Source organism: Pongo abelii, chromosome 4, assembly GCF_028885655.2.
Source record: "Pongo abelii isolate AG06213 chromosome 4, NHGRI_mPonAbe1-v2.0_pri, whole genome shotgun sequence".
Lineage (NCBI taxonomy): Eukaryota > Metazoa > Chordata > Mammalia > Primates > Hominidae > Pongo > Pongo abelii.
In genome coordinates this window covers 26,188,083-26,214,246 of record NC_071989.2, presented here as the reverse complement: position 1 = coordinate 26,214,246, position 26,164 = coordinate 26,188,083, and the positions used below count along the sequence as shown (strand labels likewise).

The 26,164-nt window shown below is 34.9% G+C and overlaps 1 long non-coding RNA gene across 3 annotated transcripts in view; it reads left to right on the top strand.

Moving 5' to 3' along the window:
• Positions 1 to 4,999: 4,999 nt before the first annotated feature.
• LOC129059353 (uncharacterized) overlaps positions 5,000 to 26,164 on the top strand; it is a 67,197-nt gene continuing 46,032 nt past the window's right edge. Inside the window, exons 1-2 of one of the 3 annotated variants that reach the window (XR_008525174.2) lie at positions 5,000 to 5,548; positions 9,209 to 9,337. This is a non-coding gene — a long non-coding RNA (uncharacterized LOC129059353). The remainder of the gene's footprint in view (positions 5,549 to 9,208; positions 9,338 to 26,164) is intronic. The other 2 variants (XR_008525175.2, XR_008525173.2) reach the window with 2 other exon arrangements.

The window sequence follows — 26,164 nt, the reverse complement described above, 5'->3', positions numbered from 1 at the left end:
ATTCCTTAAATCCTTTGTACTGTTTTTAACAAACATATTATGTACATATCATTTTTCTATATGTTAAAAGCTCTCCAATTCATTATACATTTTATACATTTCATTACATATTATTTTACACATTTACTTTTTAATCATTTAATAGAAGAAATGAGAAAAATATGTATTGATAATGTCATCTATATTCATAATTACCCTTTATTGGTGCTTATGTTTGTTTGTTTGGATTCAGATTATCTTCTAATTTTACTTGCTTTCATCCTGAAGATCTTTTAGTACTCTTGCAAGATTGGTCTGCTAGAGAAAAATTATTTTTTTTTGTTATTTGTGGAAAAGACTTTTTAAAAATAGATTTCTTGGATCTAAGATTTTTGGTTGACAGTGTGGTTGTTGGTTTTGTTTTGTATTTTTTTCTATTGAGTATTTTGAATGTATTATTGCACTGCCTATTGGTCTGCATTGTTTCTGCTCATAAGTTAACTGTTAATCTTATTTTATTCTTATAAGGGAAATATTTATTTTTTTGCTTTTCTTTCTGCTGTCAATGTTTTCTCTGTCTTTTTGACTTTCAGGATTTTTACTGTGATGTATTTCTATGGATCTTTTTGCATTTGTTATATTTGAATTTTTAAGCACTATGGATCCATATGTTGTTGTTTCTTTTAATAAATCTAGGTGTTTTCAGTGATTATTTATTATTTCCCCCATTCTCCTTTTGGTTCTTACATTATGCATATATGAGTGTGTGTAATGGTGTCTCATTTCCATCTTCACTTGAGGTATGTGCATACGGTATATGGTGTATTCTAGCAAATGTTCTTGAAAACATCCATGAGTACTTGAGAAACATACATTCTCTTTTGTTGAATGGAGTGTTCCATAGATGACAGTATATAGATACTCCTATCTCTCCTTTTAAAATTTGAGTAATCTCTTTTGATCTATTTTCAAATATACTACCTCTTTGGCCAGTTTAAATCTACTGTTGTGCAACTCTAGTAACATTTAATTTGAATTACAGTACTTTTCAGGTCCACAATTTCTATTTTTTTAAATTTTACAAATACTACTTCCTTATTGATATACTGTATTCTGTGTGATAGTCTCATCATACCTTCAATTGTTTGTTTAATTATACATTTCTTTAGTTCTTTGAACATGTTTCTAATGGCTATTTGAAATATTTCTTTTTCCTATGAAATTCCAAATCCGACCAGTTTCACAAGACAATTTCTGTTGTCTATTCTTTTTCTGGTGTATGACTCATAATCAAAAATAAAAACATAACTTTTTCTTCATTTTCCTGTTGAAAACTTGACCATTTAGATAATATAGAAACTCTGAGCACTGCCTCCTCCTATGGGGCATTGGTGTTACTTGTGTGTTTACTTGTTTAATGACTGTTTGTGTTATTTTAGTGAAGTCTATCTGCTTTTCCTTCAATACACATATTATTTTAAGCCTCTAATTATGCTTTTCAGGGAGACATAGCTTTGAGTCCAACCTCAGTCACCTAGTGATGACAGCGATATTAGTAGTACTTTTTTTCTCTCTCTTTCTGTGACAATATACAAACTCTACTAATTGACAGCTATTGCTCTATTTTTTTTGTTTGGTCCCAGGAGGTTTCTTTAAGCTCTCATTTCTTGACTATCTCCTGCAAACTAGCCAACTTATATTCTAAGCTATATATTCATTAAATCAATGACAATTAAATTAAATTAAGTCTCCTCACAATTGCCTTTCATCACATCCACTGTTCTTAAGAGTGAACTTAGGCTTGAACTTCTCCACTCTCTAGATCTATTTTGATAAATAACATTTATGAAATATTTTAGTTTTATTCCTATTCTTTTGCTTTGTATTTTAGAATAATTGTTTATATTTTTAATTATTTTTGACAGAGAACTGCGTTTTTAGTAAAAACATATAAAGATAAAAATTACTGCCACTCACAATCTTACTTTCTAATGAATAACTAGTCTCCCTCATTCCACATGGCCTTATCCTAATAGCCAATCACATAGTGTGTTGTATCCCTAGACTTAAGAACTGGGGATATGTTTTAAGCAAAATCAGTGTCTCACTTCTAAGAAATTCAATCTTGGAAATAACTAAAACAATAAGAAGAACACACACACAATATGTTTATATTTAAATATATATATAAAATATTTAATCATTACATCCCTGATATGGTTTTGCTGTGTTCTCACCCAAATCTCATCTTGAATTATAGTGCCCATAATCCCCATGTTTGGTGGGAGTAATTCAGTGGGAGGTAATTAAATCACAGGGGCAGTTACCCTTATGCTGTTCTCCTGATAGTGAGTAAATTCTCACTAGATCTCATGATTTTATAAGAGGTTTCCCCCTTCGCTCAGCACTCATTCCCTCTCCTGCTGCCCTGTGGAAAGGTGCCTTCCACCATGATTGTAAGTTTCCTGAGGCCTTCCCAGCCTCAGTGGAACTGTAAGTCAATTAAACATTTTTTCTTTATATATTACCCAATCTTGGGTATGTCTTCATAGCAGCATGAAAATGGACTAATGCAATCCCAAACAGGTAATCAATAATAAATTTAAATGAATAAATCATAGTGAAAGAGAAATGCTTCCAATGACTCTGAATAGTTCAGAACAAGGGAATGACACAGCATTTTTAAATTAAAATGATACTATTTCTTAGTAATTGTCAGATAATTTGCAGAACTCTAAATACAATAAAATAAATAAGGATTGTCTATGGGTTGCTTAATTTGGTTTTATTTCAATTGATACCTCATCTCTGTTTCTTGAGGAAAGTTACTGTATGAATGTCTTTCCACCTTTTGGAATGGTGGCATTTAGGAAAACTATTGCCTTGAATCTTTCAAAGCTTCAAAAACTTATCACTGGGTTCCTTCTAGGTAGTATTATTTTCTCATAGTAATTAAAATTAGCAACTGTCTGTATTATCTATAGTATCTCAATTGACATCAGCTTAAAGAAAAGGCTTGGCTGGGCACAGTGGCTCACATCTGTAATGCCAGCAGTTTGGGAGGCCAAGACGTGTGGATCACCTGAGGTCAGGAGTTCAAGACCAGCCCAGACAACATGGCAAAACCCTGTCTCTACTAAAAACACAAAAACTAGCTGGGTGTGTTGGCACAAACCTATAATCCCAGCTGCTTCGGAAGCCGAGGCACGAGAATCACTTGAACCCGGGAGAAGGAGATTGCAGTGAGCCAAGATTGTGCCACTGCACTCCAGCCTGGGCAACAAGGGTGAAACTCTGTCAAAAAAAAGAAAGAAAGAAAGAAAGAAAAGGCTTGTGAATGGGATGCAATGGCAGGGCACAGAAAACATGATGGGGGTATATAATGACCATAAAATATAAATGAATGTCATTTTCTTAGGAAATTAAAGTATAATTTTGACATTTATTATTTAAAAATGTAATATATATTTATAAAAATATGTTTTGAGGGAGCTAAGTATTATAGGTAATATGATACAGATGTTATCTTTTCTTCTTCATAAGTTCTTGTGTTTAGAAGAGCACATTATCAAAAAATAGAAAACATGTTTAACATATAAGACCTTATAACACTATTTCTCTTACTTTTACCTGTAGTTCTGACACATTATTCCTCCCCATCTTTTATTCATTGCAATGCCCTCTAGCATATTACCCATGAATATTTGACTGAAAATGAAAAGCATTTCACCCTGAATAATATAAAGTCTTTTGCAATAAGCTGGCACCAGATGAAAGTAGACTGATTCAAGGTAATAACTCTGGCTAGAGAAGGTCTTGAATAACACAGGAGAAGCAAAGTATTCCAAGGGAACAGAACTTAAAAAATAGGTATTTTGGACCACTCATTGAAAGAGAGATGATGTGAGGCCAAAATCTACATCAAACCTCAGACATTGGCCAATTATTGTCAAATTTATTGAAACATATTTTTGTCATTTTCTTTAGGACATAAATCATTCTAATTTTAATTTTTCAATAAACAAAGTAATCAACCTCATAATAACTGTCTCTAAGGAGACCTGGGGGATAGTGGGTTAGGTGAGTAATTATAATAAATGAGCATGGTTGTAAAAAGTACAATAGGGTAAACATTTTGATTGGTTATTTTGGTAATGATTTTCTTCAAGTGAGGCTAAAGTTTGACACTATTGATATGCAATGTTGTTACTAAATAGAAAGCTTTCATTGAATATGAAAATTTAAATAATCAGGTTAATATGATAATGAGGGGTGACAACGTGCTAGCAGACCTCGCTTGCCTTTGGCTCCTCCTTGGCCTTGGCCTACATTCTGGCTGTGCTTGAGGAGCCCTTCAGCCTGCTGCTGCACTGTGGGAGCCCCTCTCTGGGCTGGCCTAGGCCGGAGTGGGCTCCCTCTGCTTGCCAGGAGGTGTGGAGGGAGAGGCGTTGGTGGGAACCAGGGCTGCATGCAGCACTCCTGGGAGAGTTCCGGGTGGGCGCGGGCTCAGCGGGCCCCACACTCGGAGTGGCTGGCTGGCGCCACTGGCCTTGGGCAGTGAGGGGCTTAGCACCTGGGCCAGCAGCTGCAGAGGGTGTGCTGGGTTCCCCAACACTGCCAGCCCCCCCATGCCATGCTCGAATTCTCATGGGCCTCAGCCGCTTCCCCGTGGGGTAGGGCTTGGGACCTGCAGCCTGCCATGCCCAAGCACCACCCCCCACGGTGGGCTCCCACGCAGCCCGAGCCTCCCCAACAGTCGCCGCCCCCTTCTCCATGACACACAGTCCCATCAATCACCCAACGGCTGAGGAGTGCAGGCATGCGGTGCAGGACTGGTGGGCAGCTCCGCCTGCAGCCCTGGCATGGGATCCACTAGGTGAAGCAGCTGGGCTCCTGAGTCGGGTGGGGACTTGGAGAACTTTTATGTTTAGCTAGAGGATTGTAAATGCACAAATCAGCACTCTGTGTCTAGCTCAGGGATTGTAAATGCACCAATCAGCACCCTGTCAAAATGGACCAATCAGCTCTCTGTAAAATGGGCCAATCAGCTCTCTGTAAAATGGACCAATCAGCCAGCAGGATGTGGGTGGGGTCAGATAAGGGAATAAAAGCAGACTGTCTGCGCCAGCAGTGGCAATCCGCTGGGGTCGGTTTCCACGGTGTGGAACGTTTGTTCTTTTGCTCTTCCCTAGAAATCTTGCTGGTGCTCAGTCTTTGGATCCAAGCCACATTTATGAACTGTAACACTCACCACGAAGGTCTGCAGCTTCACTCCTGAAATCAGCCAGACGTCCAAACATCAGAAGGAAGAAACTCCAGACACACCATCTTTACCCCTAAGAACTGTGACCCTCACCGCGAGAGTTCATGGCTTCATTCTTGAAGTCAGTGAGACCAAGAACCCACCAATTCTGGACACAATAATACATTATTTGGCTGTAATATTTTTTGCTTATTCAACCAGTCAAATTCTTTTCAAAGAGTCAATGAAGAAAGCTCCTACAGTTTTAGCATTTAAAACCATATTTGGAATTTAAAAACCTCGACTTTTCTTGTCAAAATTGAACAGGTAACTTCAAAGCTATAACTAATTTTTCAACAATGATGACCAGCTATTTAGCTTTAACTTTGTACATAATATGAGAGGGCCAGTAAAATATCTTAAGGTATAGGAATTAACCAGACGACTTTCAGTAAAAGAAAAGTTGAGTTTTTATGTATGACACAGAATTGTTTCTTACTCTTATGCCTAAGTCTGCATCTGTTGACTTAAGAAAAGTGCCGTATGTTCTCATGGTATATTAGAGCTTTTGCCAATGAGTTCAAATCGATCAATAAACAAATATAGATGCTAATCATAATTCCAACTTAAGGCTTCAATGCTTGCATTTTCTAAGGCTTCAGTGCTTACATTGATGGAACATGGATATCAACTCGTAGTTCAGAAAGTAACTGCATCATGGAAAATGTCACTCAAATGTGGCAGAGTATTTTTGACAAGATGGCATTAGCTTTAACAAACCACTAAACTACAGTAATGCATCGCTTAAAGATGGAGAAACATTTTTAAAAATGTGTCACTAGGACATTTTGTACTTGTGAGATCATATAATCCATTTATACAAATCTGGATGGTACACCTTACCACATAATCTAAGCTGCATGGTATGGCCTATTGCTCCTAGGCTACAAACCCAAACAGCATGTTACTGCAGGGAATACTATGGCTATTGTAACACAATGGTAAGTATTTGTGTATTTAAGCATATAAAAGCCATAGTAAAAATTTATATTATAATCTTATGACACTTCCGTCATATATGTGGTCCTTTTTCAGCCACGTATATTTTATGTGGTGCATAGCTGTATTGTGTTAAGGAAGTGATTCAATGTTATTGGGTACTCTGAAAGGCCAATGGATACTGTAGTTGTACACAAATTTATGTATATTCTTTGGCATAAATTGCAACCTTTAGTTTTAGGTAATTCTGTATCAATGCTATGTTGTTATAAAAAGTATTTTGTGAGTCTTCAGATAATGATACATTCATTGCAGACGAAGAAGCCAAGTACATATTTATTATATGTATAAAATTCCAGTGAAATTTAATCACTGCACTTTCACTATACAAAAGTCTAAAATGGCTGTTTGGTTCCCAAGAATGATGCTCGCCTTTTATTTCATATGATATCAGCTTAGAGGTTGGGTATTTGCCAGCGGATATAGCTAAATCTCACTAGGCAAGACAAAGCTCATGTTCTGAACAAATACTTATCTTCCATCTCTTAAAGAAAAGATATTTGTTTAGCTCATGAGCCCTTTGCTCCCAAACTGATGAAGCTGATGATAAAGGCTGGTTGACTTCTACAAGATGCTTTATTCCATACAATTTTTTTTATGGTAGAAGACATATCTCAGATAAGTTATCCCATTATTTCCTAAAACATTGAATCTGTAAAATATTTCACAATTCATAAGTCCCTAAATATTTTTTGAATTTGTCTTCTCATGCTAATATGCATGTATCTTATTATGAAAACAAAGGTCTTTGCCAATTTCTGCTCACCAGATCTAATTAGCATTATGACATTAATACATGGATAAGCATTGAGTATCAGTTGAATGTCATTAAATGAGGGTTCTTTAGAACTATTTTGTGATTAAAATAAGAGAGTTAGCATAGTGAGGGGGCAAGACAGTGAACACATACTTTTTTCTTTGCTAAGTGAAAGAAAACTACTTCTGATATTTTCTACTGATGGCAATTCATAACACATTTGCTGGATAATTAGGGGAAACTAAGTATTAGAAGCTATGTTATTCTGCTACAGGCAGCTCCTGTATTTGGCAGAGCAGCTGTAATTGTGGTTACCACCTGAAAAGTTATCCCACTATCATCTGTCACAATTTATACAAAGTTTACAAGGGCCACCACCATCTCAACATCCACCACGATTTGTTAGTACAACTAATCTCTGTAGACTTTCCTAGAAAGGACAATTCTTTTTATTTAATGGCATTCTACTTTTTGGTCTTTATTCTTCATAAAATAAAACCAATGTAATGTTTCTGCCATTTGCTAGTTATATGCATTCTATTGTACACTTTGAGACAAGGAAAACCACAAAATGCCTTCACAAAAACATTAACTCCACTGTGAGATGTGGACTAATACCCTGTCACATGGTATTTTCAAGCTCCCTCCGTAACTGGAATGCTACAACGGGATGTTTTTTCCTAGTCCTCTAGCTTCGGTATCAGTTCATATATCATATTTAAGTATCCTGTCAGTATTCAGAAATTACCTTCTCTTAGGTGCAACAGTCACTAATGATTAGCCATAATTTCTCTGGGGAATAGATCAGGGAATAAATAACATAATTGTAATGATGTTTCTGGATCCTTCTTCAATAAGAAGAAGCCTCTCCATGTACCTAATGGATTCTAGGTCTTTAAACTGATTTACATCAGGAAACTGGTTGAAGAAACAGAATTTCCAGCTGAGGAAGCTGATGTTTGCTAGTTCTTAATTTGGCCTTTTGTACTTATCTAGAAAAATCCTCCTTAACTGAGCATCTCTTATCCATTGACAATCCCTATTTGCTTGCCTTTCCCACAAATATCTGCTCATCAGGACACCTGTTTATAAATATGGGCTTATTTCCTATTTTAATAACTATGTTTACTTTGACTCTAACACTTACTGTGACTTCTGGGGGTCTTTAATTCCTAAGTTCCATTATCTTCATTAACACTAATGATTGTAGGCTCATGAAAACACTTTTTACCTCCAAACTAGCCTGCAGAGACTGCTACCACCAAGCTTCTTAAAGATGCAGGCATATTGCCTCGCTAGTGTATTCCTTGCCACTTTTGTGTGAGGACTGTCCTCTGGAGTCTCCAATTTTACTCAGTAAGGAAATAGAAGCAGACATGGGGTCTCCAATTTTACTCAGCAAGACCGTTCACTCACTCCCTAGAACCTCTCTCCCCCTGAATAACATGCCAATACATTTCCAATATTTTCTCTTCATTTAATGTAGGCCACTGTTATGCTCAAACTCCAAAGAAACATATTAGCAGATTATTAAAATTTGCTCCGAGTTTCCTTGCTAAAATGTAGAATTCCTACTCATGGGTGAGTATAGTGAGTATCCTTTTGTTTAAAAAAAATGTGTTTTTTTTTTTCTAAATTCACCTTAAACCCTGTGTCACCTCATCCAACACTCTCAAGATGTATTTGCACTCACTATTCTTCTGTTCCTGGTACCATATATTAGCCAAGTATTATTTCTTTGGCATTCTTGACATATTTACTCTGGAGGAACACTTTAATATCTTGCTCATGCTGCTTCTACGTGGATAATTAGTGTAGGCAGGTTAAGGTGATGAGGAAAGCAAGCTTTATTTTAAAGGGTACTACAGATATTTTACTGTCTCCAGGCAATATAGGGGTTGTTCCAATGACTTTTCCACCTAGAAAAACACTAAATAAAGGAATATTTTATTTATCATGATTTCAGACAAAGGCAATCAGCAATTTCTTCAAAACAATAATTTCTAATTGCAGAATATCAAATAGAATTCAAAATATTTTGTTTTATATGCATATGACAAGCAAGAAAGATTAATGTTTCTATTCTTTAATATATATGAAGGTTTGCTATTTTCTGAATTTTGAAGGCCTTTATGTCACCTGTATTTTTTCTATTTTTTTCTGTGTGATAGGTTTATTTTTAAGTGCAGCATAGGTGTAAGTTATCATGTTTTCTCGAAGAATGCACCTTTGAAAGAATGATGTCCCCATAACCTTTCTTAACTAACTGCAAGCTGTTCTGGTCTTCTGGTCCTACTCTGGTAAGTATGATAATATTTAAGGCCATTATCTCTTGTGTAAAATCTATATTTATGCTTATATCATCATTGATTACTTATACGAAATGGGTTTACTTTATATAATTCATATATATACATGTGAAAATTGAGTATCTAGAATGAGATAAAATATGTAATATTCTCCCATTAAAATGAAGAAAAATTTTTCTGTTTAATGTCAAGGTTCTCAGGAATGAATCAATGTCATTAAGTCAATAATACAGAGTCTATTTTGCATTTTTTATGGATATATATGCTATCTCATGATTGAAATTCTCATAATTCTCATAATCGAAATTCATTGAATTTAAATTATGAGATAGCATATATGCCTATACAAAATACAGAAGAAACTCTATATTATTGCTTCAAATAAAATTGAAAGCAGACTGCATTAGTTTGCTAGGGTATCACAGACTGGGGGTTTAAAAAATAGAAATTTATTTTTTACATTTCTGGAGACTAGAAGGCTAAGATCAAGGTGTTTGTCTTCATGGTTGGTTTCTTCTGAGTTTTCTCTTTCTCTAAGGCTTGCAGATAACCATCTTCTCCCTGTATCTTGACACGGTCTTTGCTCTGTACCTGTTTCTGTGCAAATTTTCTCTTCTTATAAGGACATCAGTTTTACTGGATTAGGGTCCATACTAATAATAATTTTAACTTAATTGCCTCCTTAGGCCCCTACATGCGAATAGTCATATTCTGTGTTAGTACGGCCTAGGACTTTAACTTGTAAATATTAGTGGGGGGGGGGTAGAAATGTATCCCAAAAGACAAACTTCTGTGCTTATTATTTGGTGTGTGGACTTGCTAAACATGTGGGGAATATTCTATATGTTCAAGAAGAAAGATGGCAAAAAGTAAATTCTATTTGACATCCATTATTTAAGTGATTCTAAGACGATCAGCCAGAAAGCTTTCATGAGTAGGTGAAGGCCACATCATTTGAATTTTGCTTTTGTCTTTTTATTGCTATATTTTGTTGTTGTTGTTGTAGTTGTCAACTCTTTTTATTAAATCAAGTGTCACCAAATTAATGTTTACCACTTCTTTTTTGTAAATAAGGTTTTACTGGAAACAACCTGCAGAGGCAGAAAAGTGTGATGCCTTTTTTCACTCATCATAAGGTTCACATCTGACAATCCTGTAACATAGACTAACAAGAGAAAACCAAAATCAATTTATTTAATTAAAGTTTTACATGGCATGAGCACCTTCAGAAATGAGGACCCAGAGGAAACTCAACTTTTATGTTTAGGTTTAATAAAGAACGGACAGCCCTATAGAAATAGGATTGGACAGGCCTGGCACAGTGGCTCATGCCTGTAATCCCAGCACTTTGGGAGGCCAAGGCAGGCACATCACGAGGTCAGGAGATCGAGACCATATTGGCTAATATGGTGAAACCCCGTCTCTACTAAAAATACAAAAAATTAGCCGGGTGTGATGGCGGGCGCCTGTAGTCCCAGCTACTCTGGAGGCTGAGGCAGGAGAATGGCATGAACCTGGGAGGCGGAGCTTGCAGTGAGCCGAGATTACACCACTGCACTCCAGCCTGGGCAACAGAGCAAGACTCCATCTCAAAAAAAAACTCCAAAAAATAGGGATTGGACAAAAAGTATATGCTCTAATAGGGTAGATGGAGAGGAGAAACCCAGAAAGCTCTTTCTGTTCGGATTTATCTTGACCTCTCCATGTAGCATTCCTTCCTGCATGGTATGGGGTAAGACTTCTTTTGAATAAGGGCCCTAAATGGAGAAGAAAAAATGGTTAGAGTGACATTTCTAGGTATTGTGGCTTGCTTTGAGGAAAAAATGTTCTAGTTTCTATGACTTGCTTCAGGAGAGAAAAAAGAATGGAAGACAAAAATGTAGAAGAAGGTCAAAGCAATCTTACTTCCAAGGCCCTTTCAGTCGAATTTATTTCGAAGTACTCAGCATGAAAAGGTGCCACAGTTTGAGGTGTCATGTTCTGAGCCCTGAAAATCCATAGCCATTAATTTACATACAATCTGTGTCTATTTTTATGATACAGTGGCAGAATTGAGTAATTGTAGCAGAGGTCTTATGACCTGCAAAGCCTATTTATTATCTAGTCCTTCATTACAGAAAGTGTCCTAGTGTTTCTGTTAGGTCATTGACTCGTTCCTGTCTTGTATTCCTGTTACTAATGCCATGGTTTAAGAACCTAAAACAAACAAATAAACAAATTAATGTATTCTACAAGATCTGCTTTCCATTGAGATTTAGAAATAGCTCAAAAGATCATGTTAACTGTAATAGATATAATTATTAATGTCAGTAATAAAACTTTCTTTTCTAGACTTATTCATTAGGTCTTTCAAATTATGAGCAGTTATATAATCAAATACAGTTCATTTAAATTATTTGTTTTAAATTATAGATTTTTCTTATAGGCATTTGGTTTCTATCTTACTATTATAAGATAAAAAATGCAATTTAATCAATTATTTTATCACATACTATGTTTAACAAAAAAGTATGTCATCTGGTTTAAAGGCATACACTAACCATGCCAAATAAATCAATTTACATTTTTCTATTACTTTTACATTACTGTGTACAATAAGTTTTGTACATATCTGATTAGCTTGTTTGAAACAGTTTGACATATATGTATTGCCTTTAACATTAGCAGACGTAGGTACAATATCAAACATTTGCAGCATTAATATAACCTAAACATACTAGAAAGGTGTTTTATAGACTGCTATGAAATGATCCATTAAACTTTATATATTATTTTAGAAGTGGAAAAAAGCAAGCACATATAGTTATATAGTAGAGGCTCATATTGGAACAGCTAGCCAAATGAACATACCCATATTTAGTTTATGAAATGAATAAGTTTAAGATACGTTACTAAATATGACCATCAAAGAAATGACATATCAATGTTAGACATTTTTGACTTTGTTATGCAATTGACATACCAAAGTCTAATAATAATTTATTATATTTTTGAATACCTAGGAATTATACTCAAGAGACACAGAACTTTAAATACTGTAATATGCATCTTAGTTTGCTAATTTTCAGTATGTGTAATTTAAAACTATTTTTTAAAATGAATGCAATATACACACAATGTGATGTTTAATTTTATGTGTCCACTTGATTAGGTTAAGGGATACCCAGATGGCTGGTGAAACATTTCTAGGTGTGTCTTTGAGAATGTGTTCCAGGAGAGAATAACGTTTGGATCAATGAACTGAGTAAAAAATGTTCATTGTCACTAATGTGGGTGGGCATCACACAATCTCTTGAGGGCCCAGATAGAGCAAAAAAGTAGAGGAAGGGTGAATTCTCTGAGCTAGGATGTCTCTCTTTTCTGGCCCTGGGACATTGGCTTTTTCAGGTCTCAGGGCTTCAGACCCTAATACATAAACCAGAGATCCATCTCCTATCCTGTCCCCAGGTTCTCAGGCATTTGGCCTTTGACCAAGAATTATACCATTGGCTCTTCCGTTGTTCAGACCCTTGGACCCAGACTAAATTACATCGCTAGCTTTCTTGGGCCTTCAACTTGTGGGGACATACCATGTGACTTCTCAGCCTCCATAGTCACATGAAATAATTTCTAAAATAAGTCCCCTCTAATAGATCCATAGATATCGTGTTGTCTCTGTTTCTCTGAAGAATCCTGACTAATTTATACAGGGAAAATATTAGAAGAGAAAGGAGGTTAATACAAGATAGTAGAATTTTAAAACATTTTATTCTAGCATTGGCAACTTTTTATAATCGGAAATGATGTAAGATGAATAAAATATATTAACTAATGTCAAATAAAAATAAGAATTAAAATTATGTTCAGTTGTACAATCATTATATATCTTTTATATAAAAGCATTGTACTGTTTTAAACATACATTGATAGATCCAGCAGCCTTAAAGCATTAACATCTATACATAGTTACATCAATATCAGATGATATATCATTTATTGTGTAGAAAATTTTCATAAAATTTAAATCATACAAAATGTATCTAATAAAATGCAACTATTTTACTCTAATATTATGAATGTGTTTATTCTTTCAATACAGGAATGTAAATATAAATCACTTAAAAACAACCAACAATGAAACTGAAATATTCATTGGACAACCTTTTGTCTGTATTCTGAACAATATTATTTATTAAGAACAATGTATTTCTCCAACATTCTAATTTAGGCTATGGATATGCAGCATTTTTATTATTTTTTCACTTAGGAAATCTAGAAAGATGTTTGAGAAGGTAGAACACTGTAAGACATAGAGGAAGTTGAAAATGGTTCAAGCATATTTACATAAGAAAATGTCTTGCGGTGGCTCACACATGTAATCGCAGCACTGTGAGAGCCTGAGGCAGGGGGATCACGAGGTCGGGGGTTCGGGACCAGCCTGGCCATCATGGTGATACCCTGTCTCTACTAAAGATACAAAATTTATCTTGGCGTGGTGGTGCATGCCTGTAATCTCAGCTACTCAGGAAGCTGAGGCAGGAGAATCGCTTGAACCCAGGAGGCAGAGGTTGCAGTGAGCCGAGATTGCACCATTGCATACTCCAGCCTGGGCAACAGGGCAAGACCATCTCAAAAAAAAAAAAAAAAAAAAAAAAATAGAAAATGTTTAGAAAACTAGCACAGGAAACAAAAGTAAAAATAGAGAAGTGGTACTACATCACACTGAAAAGCTTCCACACACCAAAGGACACAATCAACAGAATGACAGGAGCAATAACAAAAACAGGAGAAAATAATTGCAAGCCACACATCTGATAAGAAGTTAATTTTCAAAATGTATAAATGTGTAAGGAATTCCTATGACCCTATTCATGAATGGGTGAAGCACTTGAGCGGACATTTCTCTAAAGAAGACATATAAATGGCCAACAGATAAATGAAAAGATGCTCAACTTCACTATCAGTAAAATGCAAATTAAAACCACAATGAGCTAGTACTTTATATCTGTTAGAATGGCTATCATCAAAGTAACAAAAGATAATTGTTAGTGAATATGTAGAGAAATTTTAATCCTGTGCACTGCTGGTGGCAATGTAAAATGGTACCTAGATGTAAGAAACAGTATGGTGGATCCTCAAAAATATAAAAATAGAAATACAAATAAAAATAGAAATACCATATTATCCAATAATCTTATTTCTGATATTTATCCCAAAGAATTGAAATTGTTACGTCAAAGAAATAGCTGCACTTCCATGTTATTACAGCATCATTCAAAATAGCCAAGATGTGAAAACAGCTCAAGTATCTATCCACAAATAAATGGATATAGGAAATGTCGCATATAAATATAAAGTACTATTATTCAGCCTTGAAAATGAAGAAAAGCTTGCTATTTGCAACAACATGGAAGAACCTGAAGAGTATTATACTAGTGAAATAAGCCAGTCACACAAGGACAAATACTGAATAATTCCACTTATATGAGATATCTGTTATAGTCAAACTCATGGAAGTACAGAAGACAATAATAGTTGCCAGGGGCTGTGGGGGTGGAGGAAATAGGGAGTTGTTCAATTGGCATAAAGTTTCAGTTATGCAAGATGAGTAGGTTCCGGAGATCTGGTCTACAGCATAGTACCTATAGTTAACAATACAGTATTGAGCAGGTCACACTATGTTAGCAGAATAGATTCCATGTTAAGTGTTCTTACTACCTCTACACCCCACAAAACGATAACATCGAGACCACCACCAACAACAAGACAAAGGGACACAGGAAACTCCGGAAGCTGTTAGATGTCTATTGCTTTGATTGTGCTGATATCACAAGTTTTTGCCAATGTCTAAAGTCATGATATTGTGCACATTAAATATATATGACTCTTCATGCATCAATTATACTTTAGTAGAGCTGTTAAACAATTTTTTTTTAATTAGAAAGAAAAACTAGTGAAATGGTAGATCACTAAACTGGTAGTAGGCATGCATATTCAAAATTAAATTTTATTCATGATAAAAAACCATTCAATTGTTTTCCACTAAAAAAAGGCAATGTACTTTATTATAGCTAAGCAGAAATTATTTTCCTCTCTGACTTTGATTCCCATGCCAACTAGCTGATTGATTTGTGACTTCTGCTGATTGACAGGGCAGAATGCAAAGGCTTTGCAATTAATAATTCTCTGCTGCTGCTGAGTACTAAGACCTTTATTTTAAATTATGCCAGCATGTTTCACAATTTAATTATAGATGAAGGAATGAGTACTACAATTTTTAATCAAATATTTTTTTCTGATAAAGTATAACCTTCTATACTATTTCAATAGAAACTAAAAAAATAAATTCAGTATTTTTCAAAATATGCAAACATATTTCGATCTTTATAATGTTGTTTATTCATTTCCTTTTTTCCTCTTTGAGTTTGTGCTTCCATGTCTAGCTTACATATACATTGATAATTATAGACCCAACTATATAAGTGTTTATTTCAGATGAGTCTGTATTCACACTAAACCTCCATCTTTAATAGTCTATAAAACTTCTTAATTGCAACTGTACATTTGATAGTGAGAAATGATTTAACTATCAAATGTTCTTTTCTTAATCAAAGTAACATACAATAGCAAAATTACTCAAAAAGATCAAGGGCATTGGCATAAGCCTAAGAGTCTTTTCTTGCACAAGAAACAATTTAGCATAGTGACAGGCTGAACAACATAATATAAAGCATTTATATTTTAAGTATTTTGAAGTAAAGGAGAAATAATAATTGACAGTATTGAACACTTTCTCAGTGGTAACTTGCAAAAAGAAGGTATTACTGGAAACCTCTCTAAATTAAATAACATTATATTTATTGTAGAAATAAAAGAGGAATGTTTGAAAAGATAAGGTTGAAAGTTTAGACCAAGATTTGCTTTAACATTGTTTAACTTAATAACAATAAGTGTAGTTTAGTAGAGTAAAACACAATTTTAGTCTACTTTTCTTTTCAGTTCCACTTAAGGAAAATTGTTGGCACTTAATGACAATTTAAAATAATTTTTTTTTATTCAGCTCTAGGTTCTACTCTACTGTCACCCCAGAAAGCACATAGAATCATCTGGTATCCACTGGGGTTTGGATCAGAATCCTTGTGGACACCAAAATTCACAGATGCTCAAGTCTTATATAAATGGCATAGTATTTGCATGTTAACTATGCAATCCCCCTGCATACTGTAAACCATCTCTATATTGTTTATAGTACCTATGTGAATGTAAATAATATGTAAATAGTTATTATACTGTATTACTTTAAAATTTGTATTGTTTTCTATTACTGTATTTTTATTTCTCTTGTTTTTTCCCAAATATTTTTTATCTCCACTTGGTTGCATCTGCAGATACAGAGAGCATATTGTATTTCCTTTTCTTTCCTAGTAATATAATTCTATTACTTCATTTCTACTAATTTCAGTTCCTTGCTTTCATTAAAATTATATATATATAAAATTATGAAAAATGCACTTGTTTATCACAAATATATTTCTCTTAAAGCTTTAATTTATCTAGCCTTAAAAACTACATGGGAATACAGAGGTAATACTAGTAGCCATCCATAGTTATGCCATACTTAGGTCTGGTTATTAACCTCAGTGCTTTATTGACTCAACATGCTTAAGGAAGTTTCTGGGCAAGGCTTGTCTGATTAACCCAATTTGAATGAGCTACATTCAGGAAGTGAGGGATCAATGTCAACAATTTCTTAATTGTCTTGAGGTTTAAAGGATTTTAAAGAGACTAATAGATTTTTTTAATAAGTAACTTTCTGGAAAATAGTTGAAAAGTTAAAGAGAAAAATGATATAGTGCAGGTAATTTAAAAAACAGTTTAAGTAGAACTAAGCATAAAAACAAACTAAAAAATACTTTTTTTTCTAAAGAGGACAGTTTTCATTGAATTGTCAACTGAACTCACAGACAAATTCATGTGATTAAATAACAACAGTTTACTGAAATTGAGACAATTTTTATATAATTGCAAGTTACATTTTCCAAACCTCTTTTAATTAAGAAAAAAAATGCTTGAAAACTCAAGCTACTTCTCAAATATGCCACATGGCTTATACTGGATGAATCCAAGGTTTAGAATTTATGTATGGAAGATATATGCAATATAAATGTTGTTTATTATGCAGATTTATAAAAGTAATCATTTATAAAATACTCTTAATGAAGAAAAAATCAGGTTTAACTATATTTTATTTTCTCTTTTCTCATTTTATTTTAATCTTTTCATCCCTATCAGATTACATTGTAATTAAATAACATTCTGTGCTACAGAGATAAAATCTCCACCTTGCGTGATTTCAAAAGTTTTAGTCCAGTAACCTCACAAACTAAAATAAAATATATAATCATGTATGCAGAAAAAAATAGTACTAAATAAAGTTGTAACTATGTTATGTCACTAAATCCAGTGCTAAAAAATATATACTTTTTGGTTTATTCATTCTTGGTAAAAACAATGTAGACATGTTACTAGAAACCAAAGCTTAGATGGCTTACAAATATTTTATACCCCCAAAAGCAAAATTCTAGCAAAATAAAGCAGAAGAATGTGGCTAGAGGTCTTACAGACTCTCAAACTTAATCTTCTATGACTATACTTAAAATACTGGCCCTGGTAGAGGATGGTGTTAGAATACTTATAACTGGCTATGCCTGCTTCTGCTTCCTTGTGTCATTAAATTTTCCCGGATTTTCTTAGATGAAGTCACATGATCATCTAATTAAGTAATAGGTTAAAAAATCAGCTTTAATTTTCCTATGTCACTAAGACACTGCAAATACACATTTAAGTTTTAAGTTTGCATAAGCAGAAGCAACCTTCATAAGACATCAAACATGGAAACGTTCCTGCTGTGGTAAGAAAATACAACAAACTTCTTTGCAAAAACATTTGTTAGTATGGCATAATTAATAAACTTCCCAGACACCTTTGTTCACTTCCTGGGTAGAAGTATAGCCAAAGGGGAAAAAAAAAAACAACTATTAGTTTCAGAGCTCTATACGCTCATGACTCTCAATCTGAAACCTAGAGTTTTCAATCTATCTCCAGACTCATATGTGCAACTATATGCTTGATATTTCTGGTATCTTTTTCAGACTTTCAACAAAATTGTGAGCTTCTATTCACTTTAGTATGGTTTTAGAAGCTGGGATATATAATTAATTAATATCTTTGTGTTTATAAAGCATATTTCCTGAGTAGTGGGAGATGTTTGATAGCAAATATGCAATGGAAATAAAATAAACCAAAGTAGAAGGAAGGAAAAGTGTAGGAAGTGGGGGGTTGAATTGTTGTAAAGATGGTCCAGGAAGCCCTCACCAATAAGAACATAGTTAGAAAATACATTAAATGAGTGAGGGAATTAGTAATGTAACAATCTGAGGAAGAGCATTCCAAACAGGACAGTGCAAAAGCAAAGGTAAAACATGTGATTGAAGCAGAAGCAGAAGCATACTGATCTACAGGGAGTGAAACAGCAAATGAGGCAAGAAATAACATGGAACAAGGTCATGTAGTACCTGATACATTATTAAAATAATCCTTAATTTTACTCTTTGTTATATGATGAATCATGAGGTTTTGAGCAGAAGAGCAATACTGTTGAATGCCATTTCAAAAGTATAGTAAGATAGTTCTGGTTACTATTTAGAGAATAGACTATAATGAGATTCCCCCAACAACCATCTACTTGTTATTTTTTTCTGTATCTGCTTGTCCAATAATTTTTCTTATCTTTGTAAATAGTAACTAAACCTCCTCATTTCTCAATCAATAGTGCTTAAGATTATTAGTCTTTTTCAGACATCAATAGAAGTCAACAAAATCTGTCAAATTTATTTACAAAACCTATCCAGAAGCAGGAATGCCACGAAACTTCCAATATATTTATCATTTTATTCACGCCATCATCATTTCTCACATATTTTATGACAATGAGGTTTTTCTCCCTATAACATTTTGGAGAAAATTTAAAAAATCCAGGATTTGAAGTTATAACAGTCTCTAGAAAGTCAAATAATTTTTCACAAACTATGAATTTTGTTTTATTTTAAATGTGTGTACAATGGATTGATTCCAGGATTTGGTAGCAGAGAGAAACGCCAGAATTTATAGACAGTTGCGCACTGAAAGGTACTTTCATATATGTTACATTTTCTAGAAGAAATGCAATGAAGAGATCTCACCCTGAGAACCTATGTGTGCATAAAACCTAGACGAAACTCCACAAAATCATAGAAAAGAAAAAAAGTACAAAAATATTAATTTATCTTTGAAATAAATATATAGAGGAAATGCTCACATTTACAATGTAAATTACAAGATGACTTTGGAAGAGCCAACATTGCTGACTATATGTAGCCAGGAAGACTGAGAGACAAGACCATTAGGAAGACCAGCAAACTCAATGTAGATATTTGGAATAAAGGCATTGAGAGTGGACAAAGGAAGAATGCAGACTCTGAGTTGAATTGAGGGAAAGCTGAGGACCCGGCACAGGGTTGCTGAGCACCAAGAATAATTCCTTGCTCCAAGCAGCTCCTGGAAAAATAGTAAGTTAAAGAGGCATAGAATGGCCTCACTCCTCTCCAAGGGTCTCTGTCTGGCAACACTGCTTGCAACACACCCTCAGATGCCCAAACAAGTTTCTTCCTAGTGGCCACCATCATAGCCTCCTTGCCTGCAGACCCCACCTGACCATTGAAGAGCTTCTGCAAATGGGCTCCAGTGAGCACTTATCTGCCACATTTTCCCATTGCCACTTTGCCAGCATGCATACGCACAAAATCTCACTGCCCTGCTACCACAGGCATGCATGGATGCATGCAGACTCCTCTGCCACACTTCCCCAATGAAACACTTTTGCCAGAACCCCTCATTGAAATGTTGTTGCCAACAGACTGAGAACACCTCACTCCATCCAATGCAGCAGGGCTTAACATCAGGGGGCCAGAGAGCAAAGCTGTGAGCCTGGTCCCACTTCCCAAGGGTTAGACCAAGGAGTCCAAGTATGCTGAGCTGGGCCTTTGCCACTTGAAATAATCCAGACATGAAGCCATTCAATTGAACCCAATTTTTACCATAGTCAAACCTTCAAGGATATCAAAGGATATAAAAGCAAAAATTCCCATCCAAAGGACAGTAATGTCAAAGATTAAAGGATCATCAACCCACATACATAAGAAAAAAAACAATGCGAGAACTCTGGAAACAAAGACAGAGTTTCTCCTTACTTCCAGATGGTTGCAGTAGTTCCCCAGCAATGGTTCTTAACCAAATTGAAATGGCTAAAATGACAGAAATAAAATTCAGAATCTGAAGGGCAATGAAGATTACTTAGATTCAGGAGGAAATTGAAACCCAATCCAAGGAATCTAACGAATCCAGTAAAATAATTCAAAAGCTGAAAAACAAAGTAGCCATATTAAGAAAGAACCAAACTGATCTTCTAGAGCAGAGGAACTCACAACAAGAATTTTATAATACAATAGGAAGTATTAATAGCAGAATAGAACAAGCTGAGGAAAGAATCTCAGAGCTCAAAGACCAGTTTTTAAATCAATTCAGTCAGAGAAAAATAAATAAAAAAGACTAAAATGGAATGAACAAACCATCTGAGAAATATGGAATTATGTAAAGAGACAAAATCTATGAATTATTGGCATCCCAGAAAAAGAGAGCGAGAGGAAGCAACTTGGAAAACATATTAGAGGTTATTGCACACAAAAATTTCCCAACCTTGCTAGAGAGGTCAAAAAGCAAATTGAAAACATTCAGGGAACCACTTGTGACATACTATAAAGAGGATAATTCTCAAGACACATAGTTTTCAGGTTATCCAAGATCAATGTGAAAGAAAACATGTTAAAGACAGCTGTAGAGAAGGGGCAAGTCACCTATGAAAGGAATCCTATCAGGCCAACAGTAGACCTTTTAGCAAAAACTTTCCAAAATGTAAAAGATTGGGGGCCTATTTCAATATCCTTAAAGAAAAGAAATTCCAACCAGGAATTTTATATCTAGGCAAACTAAGCTTCATAAACAAATGAGAAATAAAATCCGTTCAGACAAACAAATGCTAAAATAATTTGTTATCACCATATCTGTCTTTTAAGAGGGTCTTAAAGGAGTGTTAAACGTGGAAACAAACAAGCAAACAAAGAAAAACATTACCAGCCATCATAAAAACAAACAAGTATATAGACTATTGACACTATAAAGCAACTACACAATCAAATGTATATAACAATCAGCTAACAACACAATGACAGGATCAAATATATGCATATTGATATTAACCTTGAACATCAATGTGCTAAATGCCCCACTTGAAACGCATACACTGGCAAGTTGGATAAAGAAGCAAAACTCAACTGTATTCTGTCTTCAAGAGACCCATCTCACATGCAATAACACCCATACTCCAAAAATAAAGAGACAGAGAAGTGTCTACCAAGCAAATGGATAATAAAAAAAGCAGGGATTGCTATCTTTTTTCACACAAAACAGACTTTAAGCTGAGAAAAATCAGAAAGGACAAAGAAGAGTATTATGTAATGATAAAGGGTTCAACTCAAAGAGAAGACTTAACTATCCTAAATATATATGCATCAAACACTGGAGCACCCAGATTCATAAAACAAGTTCTTGGAGTCCTACAAAGAGAGTTACATAACCACACAATAATAGTGTGTAGATTTCAATACCCCACTGACGGTATTAGACAGATCATCAAGGCAGAAAACTAACAAAAATATTTGAGGCCTTAAGTCAACACTTGACCAAATGGACATAGCAGACATCAGCAGAACACTCCAGCCAACAACAGAATACGCACTCTTTTCATCTTCATATGGCATGCACCCTAAAATTTACCTCATGTTGGGCCATAAAGCAATTCTTAACAAATTCAAAAATACTGAAATCTAACCAACTACAATATCAGACAACAGCACAATAAAAATAAAAATCAGTACAATAAGATCTCTCAAAACTATGCAATTACAGGGAAATTAAACAATTTTCTCTTGAATAACATTTTGGTATATTAAGAAAATAAGGCAGAAATCAAAAAATTCTTTGAAACAAATAAAAACGAAGGTACAGCATACCACAATCTCTGGGTCACAGCTAAAGCAATGGTAACAGGAAAATTTATAGCACAAAACACCCACATCAAAAAGTTAGAAAAATATCAAATTAAGAACCTAACATCACACTGAGAGGAACTAAAAACAAAAACACACACAAGCAAACCAACTCCAAAGACAGAAAAAAAAAATCAGAGCTAAAGTGAATAAAATTGAGGTGTGAAAACTGGTACAAAAGATAATCAAAAGCAAAAGTTTGTTCTTCATAAGAATAAGTAAGATTAATGCATTTCTAGCTAGACTAATAAAAAGAAGAGGCAATGCAAATAAACACTATAAGAAGTGGCAAAGGGGACATTACTACAAACCCCATGGCAATACAGAAATAAATGAAAAAATACCCTCAGAGACTATTATAAGCACACCTATGCACACAAACTAGGAAACCTAGAATAAATTGATAAATTATTGCAAACAACCTTTCAAAATTGAACCAGTAAGAAATTGAAACCCTGAACAGACCAATAATGGGTTCTGAAATTGAATCAGTGATAAAAAGCCTACCAACCAGAACATACCCTGCCATACAAATTCACAGTCAAATTCTACCAGACATATATGAAAAGCTGTTACCAAGACTACTGAAACTATTCCAAAACATTGAAAAGAAAGACTCCTCCTAAACTCTTTCCATGAGGCAAGCATCATCCTGATACCAAAACACTAGAGGAGTCACAATAAAAATAGGAAACTTTAGACCAATATCTCTGATGTACAAAGATACAAAAATCCTTAACAGAATACTAGTTAACTAAATTCAGCAGAACACCAAAACTCTATTCCACTACACTCAAATAGGCTTTATTCCTGTGATGCAAGTTTGGTTTAACATACATGAATCAACAAATGTGATTCATCACATGAATAGAACTAAAATACACACACACATGCACACACATTGTCTCAATAGATGCAGAGAAGGCTGATCATCTCAATACACTCAGAGAAGGCTTTCAATAAAATTCAAAACTCTTTAACGTTAAAAACCTCAACAAACTAAGCATTAAATGGATGTATCTCAAAATAATAAGAGTTGCATATGACAACCTCACAGCCAACATCATACTGAATAGGCAATAGCTGGAATCATTCCCCTTGAGTAGTGGAAGAAGACAAGAATATCTACTCTCATTACTCCTATTCAATACAGTACTAGAAGTCCTGGCCAGAGTAATCAGGCAAGAGAGAGAAATAAAAGGCATCCAAATTGGAAGAGAAGAAGGAGAACTATTTTTCTTCACTGCCTAGTGGAGCTGTGAGAAGAGAGCCACTGTCCTCCAGACCCCAGAATGGTAGATCCACTGACAGCTTGCACCGTGCATCTGGGAAAGCCACAGACACTCAATGCCAGCTGATGAAAGCAGTCAGAAGGGAAGATAGTATCCTGCAAAGCCACAGGGGTGGAGCTGCCCAAGACCGTGGGAACCCACCTCTTGCATCAGTGTGACCTGAATGTGAGACATGGAGTCAAAGGAGATCATTTTGGAGCATTAAGATTCGACTGCCCCATTGGATTTCAGACTTGCATAGGGCCTTTAGCCCCTTTGTTTTGGCCCATTTCTTCCATTTGAAATGGGGTATTTATCCAATTCCTACACCCTGCCTTGTAGCTAGGAAGTAACTAACTTGCTTTTGATTTTACAGGCTCATGGGTGGAAGGGACTTGCCTTGTCTGAGATGAGACTTTGTGTTGTGGATTTTTGAGTTAAAGCTGAAATGAGTTAAGACTGTGGGGGACTGTTGGGAAGGCATGATTGATTTTGAAATGTGAGGACGTGAGATGTGAGAAGGGGTCAGAGGCGTAACTATGGTTTGTCTGTGTCCCCACCCAAATCTTATTTTGAATTGTTGCTCTGTAGCTCCTATAATTCCCACGTGTTGTGGGAGGGACTTGGTAGTGGAAGATAAATGAATCAGGGGGGCATTTTCCCCCATACTGTCCTTGTGGTAGTGAATAAGTCTCATGAGATCTGATAGTTTTATAAGGGGAAACCCCTTTGCTTGGCTCTCATTCCCTCTTGTCTGCCACCATGTAAGATGTGCCTTCCTCCTTCCACCACGATTGTAAGGCCTCCCCAGCCACGTGGAACTGTGAGCCCATTAAACTCTTTTTCTTTATAAATTACCCAGTGTCAGGAATGTCTTTATCAGCATCATGAAAATGAACTATTACATACCCTAAGGAATATGTCATTCTACCATAAAGACACATGCATGCATATGTTCATTGCAGCAGTATTCACAATAGCAAAGATATGGAATTAAACTAGATGTCCATCGACGGTGAGTTGGATAAAGATAATGTAGTACATATACAACATGAAATACTACGCAGCCATAAAAACAAGGAATCATGTTCTTTGCAGCAACATGGATGGCACTGGAGGCCATTATCCTAAGCATATTTGTAAATTTGCTTAGGACAGCAGGAACGGAAACCCAAATACCATACATTCTCACTTATTAGTGGGAGCTAAACTTTACACATGAACACAAAGAAGGGAACAATAGACACTTTGGCCTACTTGAGGGTGGAGTGTAGGGGGAAGATGAGGAGCAAAAAAGTACCTTTTGGGTAATACACTCACTACCTGAGAGACAAAGTAATAGGTACACCAAACCTCCACAATGTGCAATTTACCCATGTAACAAACCTGCACCTGTTCCCTCGAGCCTAAAATAAAAGTTGGACAGAAAAAAAAGAGATTAAGTTCATAATAAAATTATAATAACACCTGGAAATTACAACCATAGGTAGGATAAGTTTATTTTAAATGTTTGTATATTTTTTAAAACTTGAAGCACAAAGTCAATAGAAGTAGAATAAAATACATTGAGAATTATAAAGAGTTATTCATTTTAAATAAATGGCAAAGTTAGGACTCTGGAAAAAAGTTATCACCGTGTCCCTGCACTTCGTCCTTAGTCACTCATGGTAGATAATGATACACATTTGACCATCGGGAAATGATCATAAAACATGATTAAATAAAGTTGATATCATCGCAGGGAAACATAAAAATTCATCAAATAATAAAAAGGAGCAATACTTCAGAAACTGAAGCAAACAGAACCAGAACTTGGAATGAGAACAATTTTTCAAGAGAGATGCCTATACTGAACATATTAATAAAATAATAAAATGTGGGTTATGAAATTAATTGTATACATATTTATATATCCATACACATTATATATCAATGTATATGTAATTATATACTATTTATATATATACACTGTGTATGTATATATACACATATATGTGCATATATATATATGTATGCATGCAATAAAAGTACTCAATAGCCAAATAGACTAGGATATAGAACAAAAAATTAAAATAAACAGCTGCATATACACTAATAAATGTAGACAGGTTTTCATTAATAAAAAGCAGTAAATGTTCAAATCAAAACTCTTTAAAAGTAAATGTAGTAGATGTGAATTAGTTATTTGAATTGTATGCAACCATTGTGCTCACAGATTATTATTACGATGGCTATTTTTAACTATCAGTCAAGTTTACTGGAGATGCCAACCAAATTGATAGTCTTCAATTCTGTAAAGTAAAATGAGATTAGAAAAAGGGTGAAAAAGAGATGACTCACATTTTGTCCATTGTAGTTATCCATTT